Here is a 26464-nt window from a genome sequence, read left to right on the forward strand (position 1 = left end):
ATGAACATAATTCATTAAGCTTGAACCGAACTCCACTTGAGCTTTCCACTCACAGTAACTCTTGGCCGAGGGAAATGGGTGTCGTGCAGCACAGGCTGGTTTGCAGACTTGTAATTCTTTATGCAGCTCCGCTCTTGGGACACAAACTCCGGCACCTGTGCCGTCCCGCAGAGCAGCCACCCGAGCATCCCTCAGCCTCAACCGCTCCTAAAAGAGCCGGCGGCCAGAGGGGGGTATTTTTCTCACATACCTAATGTTCCAGGCACCGTGAGCTGGTCTCTAAGTCATAGAGTCATAGAATGCTAGGGATTCGAAGGGACTTTGAAAGCTCATCCAGTGCAATCCCCCCATGGAGCAGGAACACCCAGCTGAGGTTCCACAGGAAGGTGTCCAGGCGGGTTTGAATGTCTGCAGAGAAGGAGACTCCACAACCCCCCTGGGCAGCCTGGGCCAGGCTCTGCCACCCTCACTGAGTCCCCTGAAAGGTGGGATGAGCGGGGACAGATCCTCACCAAAGCGCACATTTCAGCGCAACAGCGCTGCTCTTCAAGATAACAAGGAGTTGTTTTAACTCACGCTGAGTGCAAGCAGAGAGCTAAGAACGACTGCTCAGCTTTGGCACAGCGTGGGGTGGGGATGGACGGGTCGCAGAGCCCCTCACCGTGGCCTCCTGCCTCTGCCCTGCGAGAACAGTGCTGGGCGCCAGCAAGATGTAATTCCTCATCAGGCTGCAACATGTTTAATTTTAGGCACTCCGGTGTGAGCTGGGGACACGGTCAGGAGTGGGTTTGTGCTCTTTGCTACCTCCAAAGAAGGGTGTTTGACAGCACTGAAGGTGCTGTGGCTGCTGCTGGCAACACGTCTTGCTCTGTTTTCATAACGCCCTGGGGCTGGTTATCATGAAATAACAAAGAGTTAGCTCTGTTTATTAAAAAAAGATGTCTGTTTTGTTACTGTGACTTTGTTATAAAAGTGGTGGGGGAAAGGAGAGGAGAAGATGTCAGATTGATTGTTGGTGTAGCTGCAGAGGTGGTTCGTCACTACAGAGATGTTTGTACCATTAGATTCAACTCTTGATGCAAGTCAGGGTCAGAAAGCAGTTTAGTCTGTTCCTCATAGTCTCAAAACCTCAAAACCACCATGATTAAGCTCCTCCTGACCCACTTTGCACACCCAGCCAAACACCAAAGATGTAAACCAGAAGAATTTCCTGCCCCTCGCATCACTTTGTTTCTGTGTTCACACACATGGGAGAGAAACAACAACGTGATTTCTAAAGTTTAAGCAAAACCAAATCATCAAGCCTGTGGAGCTTTCGAAGGAGGCAAGGGGAGGGCAAGAGGGTGTGGAACTCACACCTTGGCTGGTACGTGGCCACGAAGCAGTGCCCGGGTCACCTGCCCCAGATGACAGACTGGTTGTCATCGCTCCCAATAAAGCCAGAAGTCCAGATATGATGGGAAAAGGGGCAAGGATGCCAAACACATTCAGGAAAGTTGCCCAACACAGCGAATACATGGTATAATGACATTGAGCTGCGGTGCTTTCTGCCCATGTTGCTGCAGCACAAGGTGTCCAAGCTGTGCTGGGCACCCACTGGTGACTGCTGTGTGCTCTCCATGGCCCAGCCAACTAATGTGGTGTTGGGGTATTGTGTCTTCTGTGGCTTTTCTGCTCCAGAGATGACAGCGCCAGGCTGGAGGGGCCTCTGTGTCCAGGCTGTTTGGTGCATGTCAGGGATGGCGGGTGCTCTTGCACAAGTAGGTGACACCTGCGATAGCTGGCACCTGTGATCATATGATACACCCCCTGTTTTTAGGGACAAGACCTTTCTCAGTGGACAGAGTGCTGAAGATATTGAGCCAAGGAAAAGAATGAGTGTAAGGAAAATGGTGATTAAGCATCTAGGAGTTTTTCCAAGGTCTGCCGGAGTCTCTCCATATGACCTTTGGAAATTCCTGCGTCACCCTGGCCCACCTTCAGCAGCCTGAGTGCGGCCCCGAGGAACTGCAGACGTGTCCTTTCATCCACTCTTTATTGAAATTATCAGATCTTCTGAGCAGGCATTGTTTTCTGTCTGGGTTTGTACGGTACCTGCCAATAGGTACAACGCCATAGCGGCTCAGATCTTCTGAGATACTTCGGTGCCTGATGCCTGTTCAGTAGGAGCTCCTGCTTACTCTGGAGATCTGGGCTTAGAGCCCAGTGGCCCACAAGTAATCCCCCTGGCACACTTCAGGCTTTTGCAAAAGAATAAAATAATTCTTACCTTTAAAGTCCATCTGCCTGTGTTTCTAACCCCTTGGACACATCTTGATTTATTGGAGGACACAAATTTTAACCTTGAGCTTCCTTCTCAATATTCATTCATTACTTTTTCCATTGTAGTTTACATTCCCTGTTGCTAAAACTAACAAAATGTTCATGTTAACAGAAAGCCTTCTCCCTGCTGGGCCCCAAATTAAACATTCCTGGAAAGGCAGGAGGCAGTTGCTTTATTCCACGTTGCGAATTAGCATGTTTGCATAACTTAATGGTCAGTGCATCAGGCAGGAATTCCAGAAGAGATCAATCTTGCGCGCTGTGTTTGACTTCGCGTCCTCGGCGCTGTGCTGCAGTGCCACGTAGGCAGCTGGAATGGCCGTGTGGCCACTGATCCATCACCGGCTTCGTGCCTGGCTCCTGCGAGGAAACCGCAGAGAATGAGAAGATATCAAGTAGCCTACTGAGAGGCAGACTCATCGCCTCTCGAGGCAGAGAGCAAGCAGTAGCGCATCCCATCGAGAAACCCAGCTCCAGCTTATAGAGTCCTGAACTCTTCCACCTCCAGCACACACGCTGTCTTTTCCTGCAGCTGCATCTTAGTGCCATTAAACCCCGTTTGAGGGATGTGGGGAAACTCCACTCCGATTCTGCCGTGTGTGTTGTCTCAGCTGCAGGGTATGAGCTGCTTTGGAGGAGGAAACCACCCATGAGCACGTTGCTTCCTGCCCTGTGCTCTGCAGAATTTTCTTCTTTAGGAAGACAAATCAAGATTCTTCCGAAATGCACATTTTTGGTGCGTGCTCTGAGGGTTTCTCTGGCCAAGCTGAGGCCTCAGTCACATAAAGGGAAGGAAATCCCCTGGACTTCCACGAGGCTGAAGGTCTAAGGAGGGTGTGTGTTTGAAAGAAGAGGAGGGGAGGTTGCTGCACTTGTAGATACTACACCCAGTAGGAAGCAATGTGGGGCTTTTAGAACATCAAGGACATGCAGTGAGCAATCCAGACACTTTAGATATGAACTTGATTAGCCTGTGAAGTGCAGGTCTCAAGGCTGCAGCAAGGTGAATCACGGTTGAAGAAATGCTGATACAAGCTTATGCAGCAGAAAAATGAGGAAGAAAGGCCAGTGTACGTGTCTGAATCCAGTCTGAAAAGCAGGATGCCATGGGGAAGCTGGTGCTCACAGACAGAGGGGACTGAGCTAGCAGAAGCGGTTTAAGGACGCGTGAACATCTCATTAACAAGTGCATGCAACCAGTCAGGTTTTAGCTATGGCATGATAAGGAAACCAATAGCATATATAAGTCTGATGATTCTGCTAATTAAGTGACTACTCTCTGATCATATTGATGTGTGACTAGTCCGTGACTTCTGCATCGACAAAGCAGCATCACCAATATTTCCAAAATCTGGGGTGTTGCTACCAAGCTGACAAGGTGCTGGCTGAAATCATTGCTGCGTACCTCACTATTACTATTTATTTGTGTTAATGAATTGCCGAGGCAGTCATGGGCTGAGATCCAAATGGCTTAGCTGGCACACAAGCTAGGACCCCCAAAATATGCCCTACATGGTCTCTGAGCAAGGTTTGCCCACCACCGTTGCCCACAGGCACCGTCCCATCCTGCATGGTGGTTCACTGCAGTCACCATGCGGGTAGGACAACCTCATGGCCAACATTGGCAGGGAAGCTTTGGGTTAGAAGTTAAGATATGAACAGCTTGGGATCCTAAGCGTGTATTCCCATTGATGGAGCTCGCCCTTCATGTCACCACGTAGATCCACCCAAAAATTCAGGACACAGTTTCTCATTTTATGGCAAACTGGGAATATGGAGGGATGATTCCCTGAAGAGCTACTGAGTGGCCTCTTTCCTTCCTTTCTAGCAAAGTTGCTTCAAAATTTCGGGTTTTAAAAATTCCTAGATTAAGCAAACATTTTCTGCACCGGAAAGATTGACCCTGGTTTCTTAGGACTGATAACACCTGTTCTTAAAAAATGCAACAACATACAGTATATTAAATTAATATTCTAGCCCATGCAGTATTTCTCAAATCAAGCCTATTTCTCCTCTATCTCCTTCAATTTCATTCTACTGGCATTTCAGTGCTTGTTTCCGCCTGGTCCCCTCTTGCTGTTATGTTCCTGTGTTCAGTTGCCCTCACAGCCAAGGGAGTTAAAGTACCAGGCATTTATCACTCTCTGCTTGTAGTTTCTTATCTGCTTTTTGTTCAACGTTTTGTGGTTTTCCTTTTGAAGACACAACGGTTGGCTTCCCCGGGCAGGCAGTAAACATCCTTCTTTTATTGTTCAAATCCACTTGAAATCATCGCAATACGCTTAAAGATTCTTTATGGACATAAAAAAAAGAAGTAAAGAATATATTGAAATTTGCAAATAGGCGGTGGACCTGTAAAACTTGTCTTGTCCATAATCGAGCATTAGAGTTGACAGTCTAAGTTAACAAAATCCTCAAATATCTGGGATGTGTCTTTTAAAACCAGATGCCTCATTTTCTGAAATTTACTGCATAGGGCTGAATTTTTTTAGTACATGATCATACTTTTTCACTTTTGCATTTAGGAAACATGAAACTAATATATGTTATCAATGCAGAAGAGCTCTCCAAGTTCTCCTTTCTAATAAATTCCCTCTTTTGCTAAAAGGAATTCATTTGTTTGGATGGGTAACCACTAACTCCTCTCTGCCTTATTGCAAATTCTGAAGTGGTTTCGGATGTCTGTTTTCTGAATTAGTGTATTTGATGTAATATAAGCCCAGATGTAACTGGTTTTTTTTAAGCTGGTCAAATTATTAATTACAAAACATATTGTTTTGCAATGACATTAATTCTCCTCATAACCGCTCAGTGGACAATTTATGGGGATGCAGGCCATGCCACAGGTTGATTTATAAACTGCTAGCACACACTTTTCGTTATTTATTAGTTCGTGATTGATTGCTTGAATCATCTGTTATTGACTCTGTTTGTTTGATTGGACAATGCAAGTGTGATGGATGGGAGAAGAAGGAATTGTAAATTCAGATTTGTAATGCAGCAGCATCCATCACGAACACACAGAAGCATTTGTCCATGAGAAAAGCAGCGTCACCCGAAGGTCTTCAGCTGAGCATCCACCCAGGTGGTGGATCCACACAGGGAATATCAGCAGAGTGGACTTTGCCACTGTGGTGCTCCTGGTGTCCCCACAGCAAAACCTCCTCCCGGTTGTATTTGAGGTGAATAAGAGTTGTAAGAGAATCACCCAAGGCAATGAGGTGGGGAAGAAAACAGGAGACACTGAGTGAGTGGATTTCTTTGAAAATGTGGCATCATGGGACAACTGGGAATGCAAATCAACCCTTTGATACCAAATGAGAGATCCTCAGTAGGAGGAGGTTGTTCTTGAAGAGGCGAAGATGGATGGTTCTGGTTTGGTGGCCAAAGAGAAAAAGAGAGGAAAACAGAGGTGCGAGTGATATAATCAAAATTATGGGGTTTGTAGGAATGGTCTGGAGGGGTTTGTGCCCAAAACCACTGTGGATCTCAAGCTCAGAAAAAAAAAGGTGGCATGAGGATCAAACAGGTGAAGAGAGACAGGTCTGGATGGAAAGGAAGACCATGTCTTAAAGGATACGTTGCTGGAAGAGTGCGGAAGAATTTGGGCTAAGCTGGATGTGAAGACCTGTAAGACCTACAGGGAAGTCCTATAGGTGAGGACACCCACCCGTGCTGTGGTCCTGAGGGATGGGCAGGAGCATTACTCTCACCTAAAGACCCAGGGTGTCTCCCTGAAGGGCGGTGATGGAAATGGTGTCTGTAGGTTGAGTAGCATCAATTGCAGGTGTCTTAGCGCAGGCTGTTGTTCAGGAATTTAATGAGGGTGGTGGTACAGGGTCAATTTTGTATTAAACGACAGAAAACTGAAGGTGGTGATGTCCTGGGCAGCAGGCTGCTTAGGCCTGACTTGTGGTGGGCTTATAATGCGCAGGTCTATGAAGTTAAACCTTCTGAAGGCTTTCTTTGTGAACTTTCATCCTATATGTAGGGACGTGTGATAAGCTCAGTTACAGACCTCGCGGTGCCTGCAATGAAAATGGTTATTTGTCCTAGGAAACACGACTTGATTTGGGAGCAGCAATGGGATTCTTTAGTTGGGCAACACACATCCAGAGCAAAGCAGACAGCAAAATATCCTTAGTATCTGCTGGCTGGCCAGCGATGCAGGGGAAGGTTCAAGCCGTACAACAGTATCTGTCATGAAGCTGCTATTTATTCGTCTTTATTATACTAAAGTTCCATGTGTTTTTGCTATTCTACGAGTATGCTGGTCTGGCAAAGTTCTTACAAATCCCTAAAAGGTGACTGGTTTTAGAATTATGTGTTGTTTCTGGTTTCTTATTTTCTTATTTTATTTTTTTTTTTTTACTTTTTAATTTTATTTTATTTTTCAATGGCTAGAAATCAATTGATCTTCTGTAACTGGCAAGCCGGGGTAAAACATACTTAGAAAAAGCTGTGTGCCATGGAATTTTTGGCTCGCTTTCTTAAGCTGTGGCAGGACATCCTGATGCTATGAAATTACACGGAAAAGAAGCAAAGACTTGGAAGAAAAGGTTGGGATTAGTTATTGAATGGATTTGATGAGTTCCTGCTTTGATAGGAACATTATGATGTTGAAAAGTAAGAAAATCTTTGAAGAGCTCTGGTGGATTTCGAAATGAAAATTCAATGCAAAACTCTGGAACGTTTTAAAGATTAGGCACTTCAAGTTTATTAAGCCCCGTCCATGACTTACAGGTACCGAGCTTGTCTTTACAACAGAAACATCTGGCTTCTTTGCTGTCTTTATTAAATTATTCCAGTGATTCAGGGGAAAAATAAATAGCACAGTGAGAAAAGAGAGGTAAAGCAAAGAAGATGCATTTGTGGAGAGGGACAGTGAATAACGCAATGGTTTCCCTCTAGTTGCACCCCAACCATTGCGTGGAGCCAGGCTGACACAGGGAGAGCAGACATCTGGCCCAGCCGTTTTTCGGATTACCAGAAATTCGTGACATGTTCCTTGGAAAAGATGTAATTAAGATTTTTTTTCGTTTGTTTTAATGCTCTGCTCTTTTGTATTGTTTTAGCACACATGGCATTCATATAAATCAATTATAATAGTAATAGCCTATGAATATAGTGTCTCATCCACAGCCCGCTGAAGCTTATGGGAGGGCTTTCCATTGACTTCACTCGGCGCTGAGTCATTTTCACTGGGAGCCTTTGATCAACCAGTAACAGCCACTAAATTCCACCACATCCCTCCGTGTGGGAGAGGTGGTGGTTTTGTCTGCACATCTTCTGCTGGACACAGTGAGGAAGGGCGCCCGGGGTGACCGGAGCTGCAGAAAACCCAGCTTGTCGGTCACCTCTCCTCCATCACCAGCATCTCCTGGTTCCTGGGGATGGGAAGGACCACGGCAGGCTTATATTGCTGTACCATGACAAGGGGTAGTGAGTCCTTGTGGTCCTTATGGTCCTGTGGACCAGGTTTGTACCTGGACCACCAGCCAGAGGAGGAGACTGAGGTGTGACCTCATTCATGGGGATCAATATGGAAAGGGGCAGTGTCAGGAGGATGGAGCCAGGCTCTTCTCAGTGACAACCAATGGTAGGACAAGGGGCAATGGGTTCAAACTGGAACAGAGGAGGTTCCACTTAAGTTTGAGAAGAAACTTCTTCATGGTGAGGGTGGCAGAGCCTGGCCCAGGCTGCCCAGGGAGGTTGTGGAGTCTCCTTCTCTGCAGACATTCAAACCCGCCCGGACACCTTCCTGTGGAACCTCAGCTGGGTGTTCCTGCTCCATGGGGGGATTGCACTGGATGAGCTTTCCAGGGCCCTTCAACCCCTGACATTCTGGGATTCTGTGATAGTTGACGGATTCATCTGACTGATGGAAAGCTAAGAGTTATGAAGGTCTTGGTGGGTATGTCATGCAACACAAAATAGTAGGAGGCACTGGGCTGCCTTTGGAGGAGCCCAGCAGACCACATAGGCAGTGAAAAGGACCCAGGAGCCAGCAGTACCCTGAGCTGTGGTGCCCACGTTACCACCAGAAGGTCTGACGCCCAGAAATGGTTTTGAACCAGCGCACCCTGCTTCCCGATGGTGCCCGGGGCATGCAGCCCCGCGGCAGCGCAGCCCACAGCCCGTGATTGCTTGAGCTGTGAAAGCCCATTTGTTTCTGAATGTGGGACCGTGTGTAAGATAAACATGGGGGCTGGGAAAGCAGCCTAACAAGAGCGACATTATACGCTTGGTTTTAGCCAATAGGAAAAGCAATCAACTCATCTTCAGCTCAGCTATGGCTTCTGTAACTCACTTAGCTACTGTCATTTTCCCAATAAATATTTTCTGAATGTGGAACTGGGAAAAGAGCCTATTGTTTAAATCAAACAATTCTATACCACATTAAACACAGTGGTTTTCTCTTTATTATCTGTTGATGAAAAGAGAAAGATGTCTTCCTAAGAAAAATACTATTACATTAAAATATGAAATGATGGCAAAGGCTTAAATCACATTTGCTATGTAACAATATACGAGAAGAGAGTCCTCACTTCCCAGTGCCTCTCCATCACTACTGAAATCCAAACTGCTTGGAATTACTTTTAAGCATATGCATTTATAAGTAAAGACAGTAGGAATAATTCATGTGATTTTGAGCAGTTGCCTTTCAAGTAAATTCCATTCCACAGCGCTGGTAGTGGTTATTTGGTAAAAGAGAAAAGGAAAAAAGAGCCATTCCCTGCTCAGGCAATGGGACTTCGGGTTCATTTTCTAAAGGGTAAAGTTATTTTATTCACTGTATCTTGGGCTTGGAACAAACAAACCCAGACGTGTTTAATGTAAAAGATATTGCACTCGTATGCTGTTGATACGCCAGGAAAGCCCTAATCCAGAGCCTGTTAACACTGGTTAGAGAGACGCTGTTGAGTCCAGTGGGCTCTGGAGCAGAACCAGAGACAGTTTCATGTAGTTGCGAATAATCCTCCTGCAGGGCGGAACCCGATTCCGGCGTTTGGCAGGAATTTACTCATTTATTTCGTTATGCTTTGAATCAGACCCACGTGGTGATGTTCATCTCATCCAGCGTTAACAACCTCAGGATCTGGTACCTCATCACTGATCAGAGGACAACACGGCCACACTGCAGGGTAGCTCAGCTCAGGTGTGTCTGGCTGCCGGGTCCGTCTGTCCTTCTCCACATGCTCCTATCTCTCCTGGGTCTGGGTGATGGGAAGAACCACACTGGAGAGATGAGGCAGCTGAATATCCAATAGCTGAAATCAGGTAAAACCAGTCCCACCTCTGTTGATCCCAGTGCAGCTAACTCAGGGTGTTCTTAGTGCTTGAATTACTTGGCATGTGAAGATCATTAAGAATATCATAGACAATTGAACTTCAGTTTGAACATTTACAAGCTTAATAGAAAAAAATAATGAATGCAGTACCTTGTCTTTTAATCCAAAAAGAAGTTAGTCCAAAATGCATAAGGAGGAGGAGAGGACATGGACAAATCTTCAGCATTTACAAATAGTATGAAAATGCCGCCATCCTGAGAGGTGCTTTGATTAGCAGTGGTGTCAAGTTCTGAAATGAGATCAGGGCTCACTGCAGAGGGTACAATATACACACATGGTAAGGGATGTCCTCTTCATTACACACTTTTAAGGAGGAATCTTGTGTTTGCAATAGGCACTTGTGCTGTTCTTAAGGAATAACTCATTCTGCTTCTCTTTCTTTCCTCTCGCAACCCCTTGAGTCGGTTTTGCCAGCACGTGTGGCTTCTCCCTGACCTGTTACTGCTTGGGCTGTGCCTTATCTCTCTGGATTGAAAAATGATAAAGAGAGTTGCCTTTTCCATGTAAGATGTCATTCATTAAGCAGTAGAGCTCATTGCTGTAGGAGGGTATCTGGGACATGAAGTTAGGTGGGTTGGAAGGGGGTGGAAGAGAAGGTCGGTGTGGCCATACCGAGCTCCACCCTGTCACGTTGGGGTTCAGCTCGGAGTCCTCTGTGTTTGCAGACAAATTCAAGACCCTTGAGCAGGTTTTATGGAGGGGGGTGAAGGATGCAGTCTGGTTTAGGCTGGTGAAGAGGAGGTGCGGGAGTGATGGAACAGCCTCCTACAGCTGTTCGAAGGGCAGTTACAAAGATGTCAGTGTCAAACTCTAAGGAATTCTAGATGATAAAACAGTGAGCAATAACGAATTGCAGCTTGGGATGTTTAAATTAGACATAAGGGAAGATTTTTGGTGCGGAGGGTGGGGCGGCGCTGGAAGCAGGGCTGGTTGCCCAAGCCATCGCGGTGTCTCTGTCCTCGGAGGCGTTCAAGGCTTGGCTAGACAGAGCGTTGGCTGACCCCACCTGCTGGCAGCAATGGTCTTGCTATGAGTGCAAGGTTGGACTGAAGACTTTTAGAGATCGCTTCCAACCAGCATTTCTGTGATCTTATGATATCCAGTGTGGAATTTCCTTAAAATTATGTCATTAAAAATCGAGTCGCTGGAGCTTGCCAGTCTCCATTACAAATCCCTTGTCCTGATTTCCCTTCTGCTGGTGTCTTTTTTCATCTGCACTGCCAAATCGCAGCATACCCCCTCGCAGCCTATGGCAGCCGGTGCACCTACACCAAGAGTATCCTCTCTGCTTGCTGAAATCATAACTTGGAAAACAAAAAGCATGGGGTTTGCTTTTTGTGGTGCTCACACCCCTTCTCCAAGTCCCTTTGTCTGGACGACAGCCTGAAAAAGCTTATTTAGCCCCCAGCTGGCGTTGCTCATACCGGCTTTACTTGAAGTGAAGTTTTGAAGTACTTCCCGGGTTTTTATTTGAATCACCAGCTTCATTCAAAGAAAAGACAACTCCAGCTTTAACCAACACTTGAAAACCAGAATGGGTTATCAAGTCTTGTGGCAGGAAAACCCCACATCTTTTCAGTGAAATCATGAGAAAAGGGTGGTTTGAGGCTGTGCAGTTCTGGCTGCCTTCTCTCACTGCTATTACCATGGAGATGCAGGCACACTAGGCCCCCATCCAAAGCTGAGCCAGACATATTCTACAGAATAAGAAGATATTTTGAAGTGTTTAGACAGATAAGTGAAAAACAAGCGGCAATCTGCTCCTTTTATTTTTTTGTCACTGGCTATTTGCTCTCTGGGCTGGAATAATTTATTCTTCCTTTTCTGTCCAATAGGAGAGATAAATGAGGGTGAATTCTTCAATGAGCAAAACATACATTTGGAAACATCATTTTAGTATCAAAATGAGATTTCCATAAGACCCCGCTGAATGAAGCTGTAGCAGTATGTCTTGATCTCTCAATAGGAAAGGAAAAGCAGCCAGAAATTTCAGGACTAAATCGTCTTGTAGTTTGTCATCTTCTTTCTTTGTTATTTTTTTGTTTGTAGAAAAAGTGAATTTATTAGAGCAAGGAAAAATACCAGATTGACAGCTCTGGAAAATAAAAGCCTCTGTTAATCCAGAGTGCAGCTGTGGCACGGTTGGGATGGGTGCAAAGTGCTTCCCTGAGATCCAAAAGAACCATTGCAAGTCGTCTGTGCCCAGCTACTCAGCCAGGGGTCTTCAGGGGACACAAGTGCCAGCCAGTGCTGAAGAGTCACCCGTGCCTTAGAGTTTCTCTGTGCCACTCTTGTTGCTGAGCTGCCCTGCCAAGGGGCACCTGGAGTAAGGGCAAGGGGTAGAATACCAAAATGGGGACTTCTGTGCTCATTAATAAGTCATTTCACAGAATCACAGAATGTGAGGGGTTGGAAGGGCCCTGGAAAGCTCATCCAGTGCAACCCCCCCATGGAGCAGGAACACCCAGCTGAGGTTCCACAGGAAGGTGTCCAGGCGGGTTTGAATGTCTGCAGAGAAGGAGACTCCACAACCTCCCTGGGCAGCCTGGGCCAGGCTCTGCCACCCTCACCAGGAAGAAGTTTCTTCTCAAATTTAAGTGGAACCTCTTGTGTTCCAGTTTGCACCCATTGCCCCTTGTCCTACCATTGGTTGTCACTGAGAAGAGCCTGGCTCCATCCTCCTGACACTGCCCCTTTCCATATTGATCCCCATGAATGAGTCCCCCCTCAGTCTCCTCTTGTCCAGCTCCAGAGCCCCAGCTCCCTCAGCCTTTCCTCACACGGGAGATGCTCCACTCCCTTCAGCATCTTGGTGGCTGCGCTGGACTCTCTCCAGCAGTTCCCTGTCCTTCTGGAACTGAGGGGCCACAACTGGACACAATATTCCAGGTGTGGTCTCCCCAGGGCAGAGCAGAGGGGCAGGAGAACCTCTCTGACCTACTGACCACCCCCTTCTAACCCACCCCAGGTACCATTGGCCTTCCTGGCCACGAGGGCCCAGTGCTGGCTCATGGTCACCCTGCTGTCCCCAGGACCCCCAGGTCCCTTTCCCCTACCCTGCTCTCTAATAGGTCATTCCCCAACCTATACTGGAACCTGGGGTTGTTCCTGCCCAGATTCAAGACTCTACACTTGGCCATAAGTCACCAAACCAGCTGTCAGCAATTCACTGTGACAGAAATAGATGGGGATCCAGAGTGAAACTGTCGGGAGAGGGTCAGCATCACTTCTTGTTTCTGGAGAGACGATCCTGCCTTGAGCAGGAAGAAGCTGAGTTTTGACCTGAAAGCCTGAGAAGTTTGGAAATCTCCACTTTCAGGCTCTGGGGCTCAGCACCTCTTTAGTTAGGAGCTGGCTAGCACCAATTAACACAGATGAGAGGTTTCACTGTTTGGTAGCAAGGCAGCACAACCTAATGCAGGAGTACAGCACGAGTACGTTGGATGAGGCTTGGAGTACATCAGATGGGACTTGGAGTACACCCACCAGGCACTGAGGTTTAGGCCTGGCTTGCAGCGTGGGGATTAATGCATTCTGCAGGTGCCCTGCATCTCCCCGGATGCTGGTGGGTGCCATTGCTTTGGTCCAGCACCAGCCAGGTGATGTCTTGGCACCTGTGCCAGCACGGACGGGATGCACGGGCAACACAACCGAGCCCCTCACCTCCAGCCACAGGGAGTCAAGGAATTAATGCTATTAAGAGCATTCTTCTCTTCACCTAACAAGCCTGTAGCCCGGGGAGAGCTGTAGGTGGTTGTGAGTTGGATTTGGTGTGTTCAGTCGTTATTTTGCATGCTTCAGGGCCACTCTGTTGTGTGTGGGGGGAAAGCTGTTTGTTTGTATTTTGCATTTTTCTCTGAAGTATATGACTTTTTCATCAGGGTGAAGAATCTGTCAAATGGACATTTCAGACTGCCTAGAAATTATGAGCCTCTGGAATCTATTAAAGCATAAATGTCAAAGGAAAATTAGTGCAGAGTTTCTCTGGCCTTTCTTGTTTTACTCCTTGATGTCAGCTTTCCCTGTTTGCTGATTTGTGCTTTTTGTGCAGAGGTTAAAGAAAACAACTCTTCTGAAAAAAATGATGCTATAATTGTTAACTATTTTTGCATGTCTGCAGTCTGCAGGCTCCGTATGTGTGGGTAGGTTTTCCATCAAGATAAACCTGCTTAGAAAAATATTGCGGTAAAAAACAAAATAGGGAGAAAGAGACTAAATGCCAGAAAACCAGAACTAAATCATTCTCTTTTTTCTCTGTTAGTATTTCTGAATTATACTTGTAATGTACCATAACAACAAACAACATGTTTTCTTAAGTCCAAGTAGATTTGCTGTTGAGGAAATCTGTGCCAAAGCTATTTTTGAGCAAGCAGATGTCAATGGCCTAAACAAAGCCTGAAGTGTGCATGGGCATTATGAATTGCACTCGCATTCAGAGACAAAATGAAGACACAGAGCTTGTTAAATTTTACTAGGTTGTCTGTGAAAAGATGCTGTTTAGGTGACTAATCTAATGAGTGGTATGAGATTGATTATGGCATATATACCAGGCATATATCAGGAGTTACTTGTGTGCACCAAACTGGGAAAGCGATCTAAACAGGCACAATAAGAGACGTCCCAGGGTTTGCCTGCATTGTGAACTTTCCTTGCTTAGTTTCTTTCTGCATGGATGTGTTTAGTTTATTACTTATTTCAATACAGCACTGGGAAAAGGTGTGGGACAGTCTGGAGGTTCCAAGGATTTAAGAACTGGAAACCTACAATTAATTTTGGTTAAGGAATTGCAATGGATTTAGATGTTTTAAGCGGCAAAGAATGAGCTAAGGGTCTTGTGCGGTTCTGCAGGGCTGGACTAAGTCCAGGCACAGTTTGCTGCTGGGAGGGGACTTATGGCAAGAGGAGGTCTGGAAGGACAGGACGGCTTCTCGGTTGGGTTTAGCAAAGCCTGGGGGCCCGGCACACGTTTACACGAGCGCTCCCTCGCCCTGCGGCGGAGGTGTTGATTATTGTCAGCAGGCTGCTGTGCCCTAAGTGAAAATCAGACGTGTTTTACAGGGAACACTGGGAAGGTTGGCAGGAAACCCTTTTTCCGTGTTTGCAAATAATGTGATGTGAAATTCAGCAGCTTTGTGGCTGCCGAACAGGGCCGCAGAGAGTCTATTAGGGCACATGTGTTTCCAAACTTTACCAACGCTGAAATACCTCCCAGTAGCCATTTATCAAAGAATACGGCATTAATTTTCCTGTTGCACTGAGCTGCACCAGAAGGGAAGTTTACAGAGTTCAGTTTGGTGGGTGTAAGTCCGTGCTAAAACCCAGTAAAATAATATTGCGGACCTTAGGAACTGAGCTTGGAGAGGCTGCAGTTGCACCACGATCGTCCTCGTAGAGCATCCTTCACTACCAAACGCGTCTTGTCTAGAACTCTGTCCAGAACTTGCCACGTGGCACCAATTGTGTTAGAGAATCTGCTTAATAAAATACTTTGGGGAGATTTGGCAAATTTAATGTATATGCAACACCTTCCTTGTACCACGTCTGTTGCTAATTTGTGATCCACCGGCGTTGGGTGTGATTAGTATTAGCAATAATACTAGCAATATTATTAGCAATAATATTAGCAATAATTAGCTTCAAGGGCGTGCAGCAGACTCCATAGTGTGGCTACACATATGCACAAGAGGATAAAAATACAGTGGGTTTTTCCATTGCTTGTGCTTTGTGACTGTTAAATGGATGCTGAGATCCTCTGAGCATCTCCAAGTCCAGTTTACTGCACAGGGGGTGATGGCAGGTATAATACTCGATGTCGAAAATGGCATTTTTAGTCCTTAGAAATTCTTTATATTTACAAATCTAAATTATAATAATGGTTTTTACACTGGGACCTTTGAAGTTTTGGAGTAAGTCAGTGTTAGTCCTGGATTTAGAACTAGAATTTGATCCGTTAAGTATTGCTTTCTGTGAGTTGAGTTAGCTGGAACTAAGGCAAATAAATTCTTGTTGAATTGCTACCAGCACTGAAAATCAAATAATTTGGGGGTAAACTCCAAAGGAAAAGGTTTTTTTTTTTCATCTTCTGGGTGAAATTAACCAAGAACAGCTTTAATTCAAACATGATTTTCAGAACACAAGGTTTTCTTTGACTTTCGACAAAAACAATTGTTGAAACTCAACATGGTATTAAGATGTGTCAGTCTGAAAAATAAGAATTTATAATCATTTCTTCTGAACCCTTTATGGTAAAATTATTTCACTTTTTCCATTTAAACATTTCAGTGAATCTTTTAATCTTATTTTTGAGGTGTTCTGAATTTAAAGATAATTTAAATAGACCAATACAACATGTGCCATATTCACAGTTTCTCAAATATCTAGACAGCAGACACAGAAGCGTGAAATTGTTTCTTATTTACTAGAAACTATAGGAAAGCTTAGATCAAGAGATTGCAGTTACAAACACCCCTTGTGACGTGTTATTTGTCATTTTTCCTTAGAACGGTGTAATTCATTGAGTAGGTTTGGGTGGGAATTGACACAAAATAGGTGTTGATAAGACCCGTGTACCTCTGAATGGCTCAGAGACTGTGACGTGGAAACCAGCCGCCACCAATACGTTGTGCACCATGTCCCACTGGCCAAAGAAAGGCAAAAATAAGCTGAAGGTTTGACATTCTGATCCAATACAGAAGGAAATGTTCCTGAGATATTTCACCATCTGAAGTTGGGTGGAAGGGGACCTGAGCTGCTTCTCGAACTGAGAAAGGTAGAAAGGAACCTGGGCTGCCCCTCACAAGGTCTCAACAGGATTGAGCAAGAAGAGAAATCCACGGTATGGTTGGAATGGACGTTTTCAGCCTCTGCGAGGCCAAACGATGCCAGTTCTGTGGGTGATTATAGGGCTGTAGAAGCCACCACCATGCCCAGAGCCTCTGAATGGAGGAGGACAGCACATGGAGAAGGCTGTATGGGAGAATGTAATGATAATAGCAGCGCTAGACCTAGGCTTGTGAGAGGAAACAAGAAGATTACCTCACAAAATAAATATTGCTTAAGCTATTCACTTAAGAAGGGAAAGTTAAGACCTAGGCATCATGCCTAAATATAAGAGATTTATCCTCCTCTCAGAACTGTGCTCCTTCTGCCAGAAGTTCAGCATTACTGCATTAGGTTCTCCTGTGGGACTTCACCGCCATCTGCTTCAGCCTATTGTTCTAAGGACTTCTAAGACTGTATTTAAGTATCTAACCTACATTCTGTATGCAGTTTTGCATACGATTATTTACATGGTTACACATGTGTGTGCGCTATTTGTTGGGAAGCGCTGAGGTTTATGATATGTAGGCGATGGCCTGTAGGCTGTAGTAAGCGTTCACAAGGGTTCCAACCCAAGGCACAATAGTTCCCTTTATAAATGAAATCCCGAGGCAGTATCTGTTTTATTACACTCTCGAAGAATGCATTTTCCTCTCCAAATCCGATTCACTTCCACTTACTGTCTGTTGAAACATCTCTTTTTTATAATTCAGAGGGACTTGCAAGACCCGTGGCCAGTAGGAGGACTCTAATGAAATCCATCTTGGGTAGAGAGGAAAAGGCTGCTGCTGTAGTCTGTATCCCAGTGTACAACGATATGGGCAAGAGAGGGTATAACTGGAGATCTGTACCCAAAACAAACCAGCATGGGAGCTGCGGGCCATTGTGTGGAAAGATGGACTTGTTGGAGGTCTGCTGAAAGGTGCTGAGAGGTCTCTTGTGTGCTGGTGGGAATTGCGCTGGGTCTCAAGATGAATCTCATCACTGTGGCAGGATCAGTGCTTTGCTGTCTGTGGGAACAGATCTTAAAGCCAGGGAGTGTGGATTACTGAAGTCTCCCCAGGGGAACTGCGGATGTTCATAGCCAATGGAAGCGGTGCAAAGGCTCATGAAGCCCAAGTGAAATGGAGAAGCGGGTGGTACCTGGACGGCGTCGTGCACGTAGCATGGCTGCTGATGGAGCGATATTTTCTTCTCACACACATCATTCTGGTGACTCCAATAAAAGCCCCAGCCCATCTTCCACCGGAGAGATCCTGGTCATACGTACAAATGCCCAGCCAAGGCTGTTTGTGTGATGAACTTTCCCTGAGCCCCGTTGTGAGGCTGTAAGATTGACTTGTGCAGCAGGTCTGTGGGAGGCGAGCATGTTCGAATGCCTCTGGGAGATGAGACTCCAGCCTGGTAATCCTGGTTGCTTCCCTCTCCTGACATGAGTGCTTTCAGCTACCCTTAATTGCACTTTAATTGCTTGCAATTTAACTGGAGCCAAGGAGTTGCTACTCCACAAGACAAAGTGTTTGTATTTAGATCCTGGCTGGGGACGCACTATAGTTGTCTATAGAGGATTTATCCCTCCAGGTACAGAATCACTGGGGTACCCCTTTGGACAATATGTGTCCATACCCAGTGCATCCCTTGGTTTCAGACAGACTTTCCTTTCAGCTTGAAGCTGATGGTTTGTGACCATCGCCTACAGCCAGGATGGGAGCGCGCTGCCGCTCCGTGTGTGCACGCTGGCTGCAAGAGCATCGCTGCATCCACAGATGGCTGCGAGGGGAGCAACCACAACGCCACCGAGAACCTCGTAACGCTGTGGGCTGGGGCTTTACAAGCAGAAGAAAACCCCAATGAAAACAAACAGCTGCTGCTTTTTGTGAATGGGGCTGTGGGACAAGGATGCTGGGGAAAGGCAGCTCGGTAGCTGGGGGTCTTTATCCTATCATGGCTCACTCAAGCACAGCCTCAGGTTTCAACTGCTGGTTAGCCACAGCCATTATAGGGTTTATTTTATGAAGGTTTATTGTTATTGTTGTTTTGTAACCGGGGGGCTGCCGTGGTTTCCAGCTTGGTACATCTCCACAGAGCCTGTGAGCCTCTCCTGTGTGAAGTGGGAAAGGAGGAGTAAGACACATTGGAAATGAAAACGAAATCAGAAAAAAAAGGAAAGAGCCCTGGTGTTTATGGAGAAACGCTCCCCACATGCTCCCCACAATGCTGAAATTGCATAAGTGCCGTCTTTGTTTCAATCAGAAAATCTGCTTTTTGGGTTGAAACAAGGCCACCACTAACAAGGCCTGGATAGAAATTTCCTAATGGTTCGAAGTGAATTCAGGATTTTGATGGAGCATTTGCTTCTGCTTATGGTTCATGTAGCTGAAGGAACAGAAATACAGCCCCTCCACGTCAGCCAATGCACACAGAACCGCCGCGGCGCAGACGCAGCCCAGGCACCCTCGCCACATGGCTGCTGGGTATGAAGGGGAGCCCTGTTCCTCTGCGAGCCGGGGAAATGATGAAGTGACAGATAAGGGAACGACACAAGGTATTTTGCAGCGTTCAGGATGGATTTTATGGTGAGATGGATTGACTACAGGCGCTGTTATTTGGCCGAACAAATCCTCAATGGCAATGAACCAGCCCAGGCTGAATTTGGCTTAGAGAGTGCATTATAGAACGCTCTGAAGTTTGCGTGGAGTGTGTTTTCCTATCTGAGCTTTTCCCCCCTGTAATTCCTTTATTTCCATGGTCAGGTCCTGAATCATTCCTTGTTGCCTCTTAACATTCATCACCTCAAGAACTACTCTGGGGCAAGGGGCAGCCTGTCCCGATGAGCGTGATGCTCTTTCTGAGGTTCTGTGTTCTCAGAGCACCCTTCTGAGCTCCAGGAGCCAAGCAGCTGTAACCACCCCAAAACACAAGCGCTGTGCTATGCACATTCATTATTCAGCCCCACACCTTCTCTAGCCCTGGGCACATCCTGCACCCACCGTGCCCCTCGAGCAAACCCATCAATCCGAAGCTGCTCCTCGGAGATGTTCCCACCATCGTGGTGTTTGGAAGGACTGGGTCAGATCCCACCCGGGCTCCTGGTCCATGTTCAGCGTGTGAGTGCGGTGATCGTTTCCCACATTTCTGGCTGATTCGGGGCAACAGGTATTTTGAAAACTTCCCGAGTTGGAGGCTACATCTGCAACAGATGGGCAGACCACCCCCAGCACTAAAAAATATTAGACAACTTCATCCTGAAGGGTTTTCGAGTAGCTCAGGTTGGCTTTCCCAGCGGCTACTTGTCAAATTACACCACCTGAAAGCAATGAAACCCAAGAGGAAAGAACAGAGAGAGAGCAGAAAACCACTATCCATCGCTTTCATAAGCAACTCACCTTTCCTTCCTGCAGCAATAGTTCTTTCTGTCCCAGGTAATTGAATTTGACACATTTTAGCCATGCTAACCTTTGGCTTTCAACACGTCTCACGTATTGTGGTCAATTATTCTTTAGCAAGGCGAATACCATCTGCAGTTACGGTAGTGAAAATAAAATCACACGGGCCATCGGTTCCCGTGCTTCAGGCGTAATCTCACAATGGTTGGGGTCAGGATGAGATCCCACCACTCACAGCAGATTGAGGCTTTGACACCTTCTCCTGTAGCATCGGGACACAGCTGGATAACAGCTCGGCTGGGCCAAATCCTGCTGCGATCAAGAGCAGGTCTTCATGAGGCTTTTCCGCTACGGAGTGGTGTTGTGCTCATCGCTTTGTTTTCCTCCCTCGTGAAACTACGCCTACGTGATTGGCACTGATTGCTTGCTTTCCGTCCTCGGCTGTGCGGGCAGTTGTGAGAGCAGGTCGCACAGGGAACGGGTGGCAAAGTGACAACCCAGCATCCTTACCCCATCACACGCAGAGCCAAGCCCAGCTCGTGCTTTCTTCTGTGAAGCCTTGTGCAAATTTCTGCCTCAGTTTCCCCGCCTGGTGGTCTTTCCCTTCTTTTGCTCAGTAAATTGAGAACTCTAGTTGCAAAATACTGACGCTTGTTACGCTGGTACTTCCCGTAGGGGTGGCACGGTGTGATTAGCGTGGTTTATAGGAAGGAAGGGAGCACATCTCTTCCTCTCCCTATCCTGACAGGCTGTGCCGTGGCCAGGGGGAGCATCATTGCACCATCAGCCCTGCCAGAGGCTGCTCCTCTTGGACAAAGCCAGGTGGAGGTCCCTCCTGCATGTGACAACTGCCCTGGGGTGACACGGGCAGATTTCCTGCCCTTAATCATGCAGGAAGGACCTGACACTCTGTGTTAGAGCTTTACAAGAACACAAGCTTGCAGGGAATTTTATGGATGAAATAAGTCTCTTTAAAGGAATGCCAAGACTCTCGGACACCTGAGATTTGGGGTTTGAGTATGTATATGTTTATTTGTATGTATTTATATGATTCCCTGATTCCACATGGCTTCCTCTGTGGAATAGTAATGATCCTGCAGATTCCCTGCTCTCATGACCACCAGGAAATGCTGATACATTGAACTACCTGAGCAAGATGCTGATGCCCTCCCATCTTCCCTGGGGAGAGAGCACGAGGAACCTGAACTTAATGGGGCAGCTGGTGTGAAGCCATTGCTTCCCCAGGGAGAGAAGGTTACAGGCCTAACGAGCATCCAGCAGCAAAAACTGGATCTAAGAGTTTCTGGGTGGTAATATTAACACTCCGGTAATGGCTTAGAGGAAAGCCCTAAGTCATCCTGGACCTCGCTTCTGCCTGGTCGAGAAACCACAGAGCTCAGATGAACGTTGTTCCAGCTGGAACGGAGCCTCTGAAATGCTCCGTCCTGGAGAGGGGGGCAGGCGAAGGAGAGGAGTGAACACGAGCAGGGAAGGCAAGATGGAAATACCATAAGACTGGAAGAGAGGCGTGGACCTCTCTTGCTCTCTGGATGCTGCCAAGCCACCCCTTTCACCTTGAGCTGTTCCGAAGAGGAAATGGGAGGGAATCCAAAGCTGTGCTTGTGTCTTCACAAAAGTTCCCGAAGGGCATCTCTTCACACAGACACAAAGACACACACACACATTTCCAGATCCCCCTCTTGCACACTTCAAGTGCCCAGGAATGTCTTGCAGGGTTGTGCTGTCAGCATTTCCAACGAAGTCGGTTTATATTCCCGTGCTTGCCAAACAGCGCGTGGATATAGCTAGGAGAACGCGTTTTTATTTAAACAGCAAAACAAGCGAATACGTTCCCCAATTCCTTCCCTCGTTCTGTCTGCAATTCAAGTGGACTCTGGGTCCTGGAGTATTATTCCTGGCTGAGAGGGAAGGTTTATGAGTCCCTCGTTACTGCTCTTGGCCGCTCATCACACTATTCCTGTAATGCTGCAGCACAGGTCTGGCCAGGGAGCAAAGCGCAAAAGAGGATGGGAATTTGGGAGAAGCAAGAAATGCTTCAGGTCAGGAGCAATATACCATGGGGGGATATGGAGACATGTAGGTGTGGTTATACAGATGAGCTTCTGCAAGCCTGCAATCCATGTCCTGAGCTGGGGAGAGAAGCACGGAGCAGGGAGAAAGCAGCAATCGCTTCTTAGGGTGTTTTGCCCAGGTGAACTTCTTCCTGACTATATCCGTTTTCTAAAGGGGACGTCCCTGAAAAAAACATCAGAAAAAAAATAAAAGGAGGCAAATTATTGCCGCTTGTACGGGACTTGAAATACTGGGCTTTAGGAACAGCCAAGGAGAGTCGGATGTCAGATTTGACGTTGGTGAGGTCTTTTCTATCAGGAGAAAGATGTATTGGACAAGATGTTGAGCTTCCACGCTGAGAGATTTTTCAGGGGAGATTGGGCTTGTGTCTATCAAGAACTGGCTTATTTTCCGTGATTCTGTATTAGACCTAAAGATATCCCTGCATTGCAGATCCCAGGACACTAAACTGTGGGCTGCTGGCAGATGTGGTGATGTTCCCCACAAGAGCAAACACTGAGATAACCCTGACACACTATTCTCCATCATCCCAGGTGGTTTGGCTGGGATGTGATAAAGGCAGGTCATTGTATCTGAACACTTAGATCAAGCATACCCATCAGGCCTTTAATCCAGCCTGCAGCACTGATCTAGGCTGCTCAGACTCTCCTTTTCCACCATTGTACCTTCCCGTGTTTCTACAGAAAGTCTAGAGCAAAAATCATCTCTGGACAATTACGTGCATGTGTATGGGGGATGAAATGCTTCCCATCCTGAAGACATCTGAACTCCTGAAACAGAAGAGTTTATATATCCATTTATATATCCATTCCCCACAAGCAGGGCCAGGATTGAGACAGAATACATCAGAGTCCAAATAACCCCATTCTCCTCCTGTGAAAGACGAGAAGGAAAACATGCACAATCATTTCAGTTGCAAGAGGGGCCATGATGATCATCCAGCCTGATGCACTGAAACTGGTTCAAAATGTGCGTTCTCGAGAAAATATCTGCTCCCTGGCTTTGCTTTTTGATGTTAAATACACAAGACAGTAACTCCCTGGCTGTTCAGATTAGCTGCATGTTTCATGAAGAACGCAGACTCGAGACGTTTTCTCCCAGTGCCTTGGCCTGTGTAGTCCATGAGTCATTCCGTCTTTGGAGCAATCCAAAATCACTCCTGTGATTGCACCTTTGAAGAATCTGGCCCTGATTTTGGTGCCTGTCATGTGCACATTGAGTTTCTGCCTTGAATAACACAAATAGGAATGGGATTCTGCAACTCAGGGCAATCACTGAATTATGAAAGTGTTGCCAGCAGAGGTCTTAAAGCTTCATCTCTCTACCACCCCAACTTCTATTCTGAGCCCTTGGGAGGGATGCCTGACATCCTGAACGTGTGTTTTATAAAGGAGATTTGCCTGGGAATAATCTTGTAAACTTGTGTGGCTTTCTGTCCTGGTTTTGTTAAAAACAAGACCAGTTATGGTAATTAATTTTAATACAAGCATCCCTGTGTATTCACAGAGCTGTTAAAATACGGTCAGATCAAAAGCATTCGATTTTGCTTTTGGATGAGCACTGAAACCAGCACTGTAGGGAAAAAATGAAGGTTGGGTGTGCTCTCTGCAATCTTTGCTCCTTGTGCAAGGCACAGCATGAGTACTGAGTAGTACATGAGTACTGAGTAGTGAAAGGAAGGGTTTCTCCCCTCCAGATTTCACTGCCGTGTGAGTGGAGTGATGGCTGCTGACCTGTGACTTGCACAGTGGTGAGACCAGGACTTGCTGGGTCACATCGCAGCGGATCAGCAGTTCTGGGAGTGATGGCTCAGCAGCTTACAGGGTTGAGTCAGCAATTCTTGAAATCGCCATCCACGTTGGCCTCATCCTTGAAGTCGTTGTGTGAGATATAATTGTGCAATTAGGATAATAATTACATTAATAACAGACACTATAACACTGCCTTCTCCCCTCCCACACCTGGGCAGGAGAATGAGGCAGGTCCCGGATGAAAGGGGATGGAAAGAAGAAACCTGGCTCTGTCCCCCTTCCCCTGCAAAGTCCTGTGTTTCAGACACTTCGGGCTGAGCTTGGATTTTCCGCCCTAAATCCCGTTAAGCCCCTGATCCCTGTTGCGCGAAGCAGCGGTGACACTGGATCCCAGGGCAGCGGAGCGGCGGCTGGAGCTTCAGGCCTGGTGTTAAATCCCAGCTTTCTGGCTGGGTTTAAGTAATCCGCATGGGCACCGTTCCCTTTTGTTCACCAACAGGCCTGAGGGGGCCGACGCTCAGTTGTTTTACTGGACTGAGAGGGCAGGAAGATTTTAGAAAGAACTAATAATACCCATACTAATAATACAACTGGAGAGTATGTCATAAATTAAGGGACCGAATGCCTTTGAAATGGGGCTCTTGACCATGTGAAAATTCCTCTGTTGCGTTTCCTCATCGGAGGATAGCTTATGCATTTAAAATAAAAATTAAAATACTTGCTGTTACAAGAGAGAAGAGCAGGAACCACAAGCTTCCCAGCGACCTATCCTTCCCTTTACTGCAGCAATGGGTGGGTGGTTGTTAAAACCTTACATCTCATTTCTCTTGGGGAGGAGGACTTGAAGTCATCCCTGGAGAAAGCCGTGTCCATGCTGCCACCCCCTCTTACAAGGTCGCTTTAGGGCATTTCCAAATGAAGAGCCAAATCCTGTGTTATGGGAGCTGGGGCATCGTGGTCCTACACATGGTGCTGGGCTGCAGCTCGCAGATGAAAGTCGCTCAGCAGCCACGTGCCACAGGCTGTGGGTTACATTCAGGCTACCTAGGGAGGACAGATGATGTTGGGCTGAATTTGGGAATGTCTGATGCTAACGCTTCAGGAAGTTCAGTTGTCCCAAAGATGAGGCCTAGACCCAGGGAGAGATGTAACCTTAGTGCTGATGGAGAGTGAGGTGGGACTGACATTTCAGGCTCCTGTGCACTGGGAGCCAGGCTTCTTGTGTTGCGCAAATGTCCTGGGAACGGTGATGGGGTATCTCATGGAAGACTGGCACATTCCACGGCTCAGAAAATCTTTCCATCCCACAAGATACCCGTAGCCAACACCACTTCCTGACTCCTAATGCATCACTGGGTGGGAGGGATGTCTGTCCAGACAGCTGTACTGTCCGTGGGTGTATTTGATGTGCTGCCACCAAGTGCCTTCTGATCAGGAGCCAGCTGGGGATCCATAGAGTAGCTTTGGCTTTATTTTCTAAGACATCATTAACAAGTTTGGCCGTTGCTAGAGCTGGACCTTACCTCCAGAAGAAAGTAAAAATGCAGGTGACGATGGTGGCAAGACAGAAGTTATTTCAGGACAGACTTCCCTTGGAGCAACTTGTGTCTCTGACCTGTGTAGTTATGAGGGGAGAGAGCTGCTTCTCAGCTACCAACGCAGCAAAGGTTTAAGCTTGAGTCTTGCTTGGGCTGCAGCCAGTCTGGCTGGAGAGGATCCATCAATAAGGCAAAGGTGGAAATCCCCTCAGCGTTGCAGCGGAGTTGAGCTTGGAAGGCATCTCCAGAAGTCTCCAGTCAAATCCGTCAGTGAAAGCAGGGCCAACTTTGAAGTTACAACCCCTCTACGTGATCCCCTGAGCATCCGAGTCCTTCTCAGTCCAAGCAGCCCGTGGTATCTTCCAAGTAGTGGCTGTGTGCCAGCTCCGTGCTATTGCAGAGCGGTGGGTTCGGGAGGGGTCTAAGGCACAGCTGAGCTGGCCGGCTCCGGCACCACATCCAGCAGTGTGGCCTCTGCAAGTCATCTCTGGGCTGGAGCAGCTGCAGCTGGTAGGGAATATGTGCACACAGCCCCCGGGGGCACCTCTGCCCACAGGGGGCTGGAGTCAAGCTGCCAACATTAATGTGGAAGGGGAAAAGAGGTTTCAAGTTAACGTAAGTCCATGGGAGGGCTGGGAGTAGAAAAAAACCCAGGTTTTGGGAATCATACGCTGGTAGGTGAGGTCGCCTCTGGTGTGGCGTGCTCTGGCCATGCTCTTCTCCATCAGCACTGCCCTGGTGTCCTGCTTCTCCATGCCCAGCTGTGCTTCAGTGCACACCTCGATGGCTTCAATCAGTGGCCTCCAGGGAAAGAGGAGGCGTTTCTGCTGGAGATATCGCATCTTATGCTCTACAAGGTTCTTCCCTTTTTTCAGGGGTGGGTTAGAAGGGGGTGGTCAGTAGGTCAGAGAGGTTCTCCTGCCCCTCTGCTCTGCCCTGGGGAGACCACACCTGGAATATTGTGTCCAGTTGTGGCCCCTCAGTTCCAGAAGGACAGGGAACTGCTGGAGAGAGTCCAGCGCAGCCACCAAGATGCTGAAGGGAGTGGAGCATCTCCCGTGTGAGGAAAGGCTGAGGGAGCTGGGGCTCTGGAGCTGGAGAAGAGGAGACTGAGGGGGGACTCATTCATGGGGATCAGTATAGAAAGGGGCAGTGTCAGGAGGATGGAGCCAGGCTCTTCTGGGTGACAACCAATGGTAGGA

General features: G+C 47.1%; 1 protein-coding gene across 1 annotated transcript in view; it reads left to right on the forward strand.

Moving 5' to 3' along the window:
- Positions 1-26464, forward strand: part of TRABD2B (TraB domain containing 2B) — a 286099-nt gene that overhangs the window by 72240 nt on the left and 187395 nt on the right. The gene's annotated exons all lie outside the window — the stretch shown is intronic.

The sequence above is a fragment of the Patagioenas fasciata genome, chromosome 6 (genome assembly GCF_037038585.1).
Source record: "Patagioenas fasciata isolate bPatFas1 chromosome 6, bPatFas1.hap1, whole genome shotgun sequence".
Classification (NCBI taxonomy): domain Eukaryota; kingdom Metazoa; phylum Chordata; class Aves; order Columbiformes; family Columbidae; genus Patagioenas; species Patagioenas fasciata.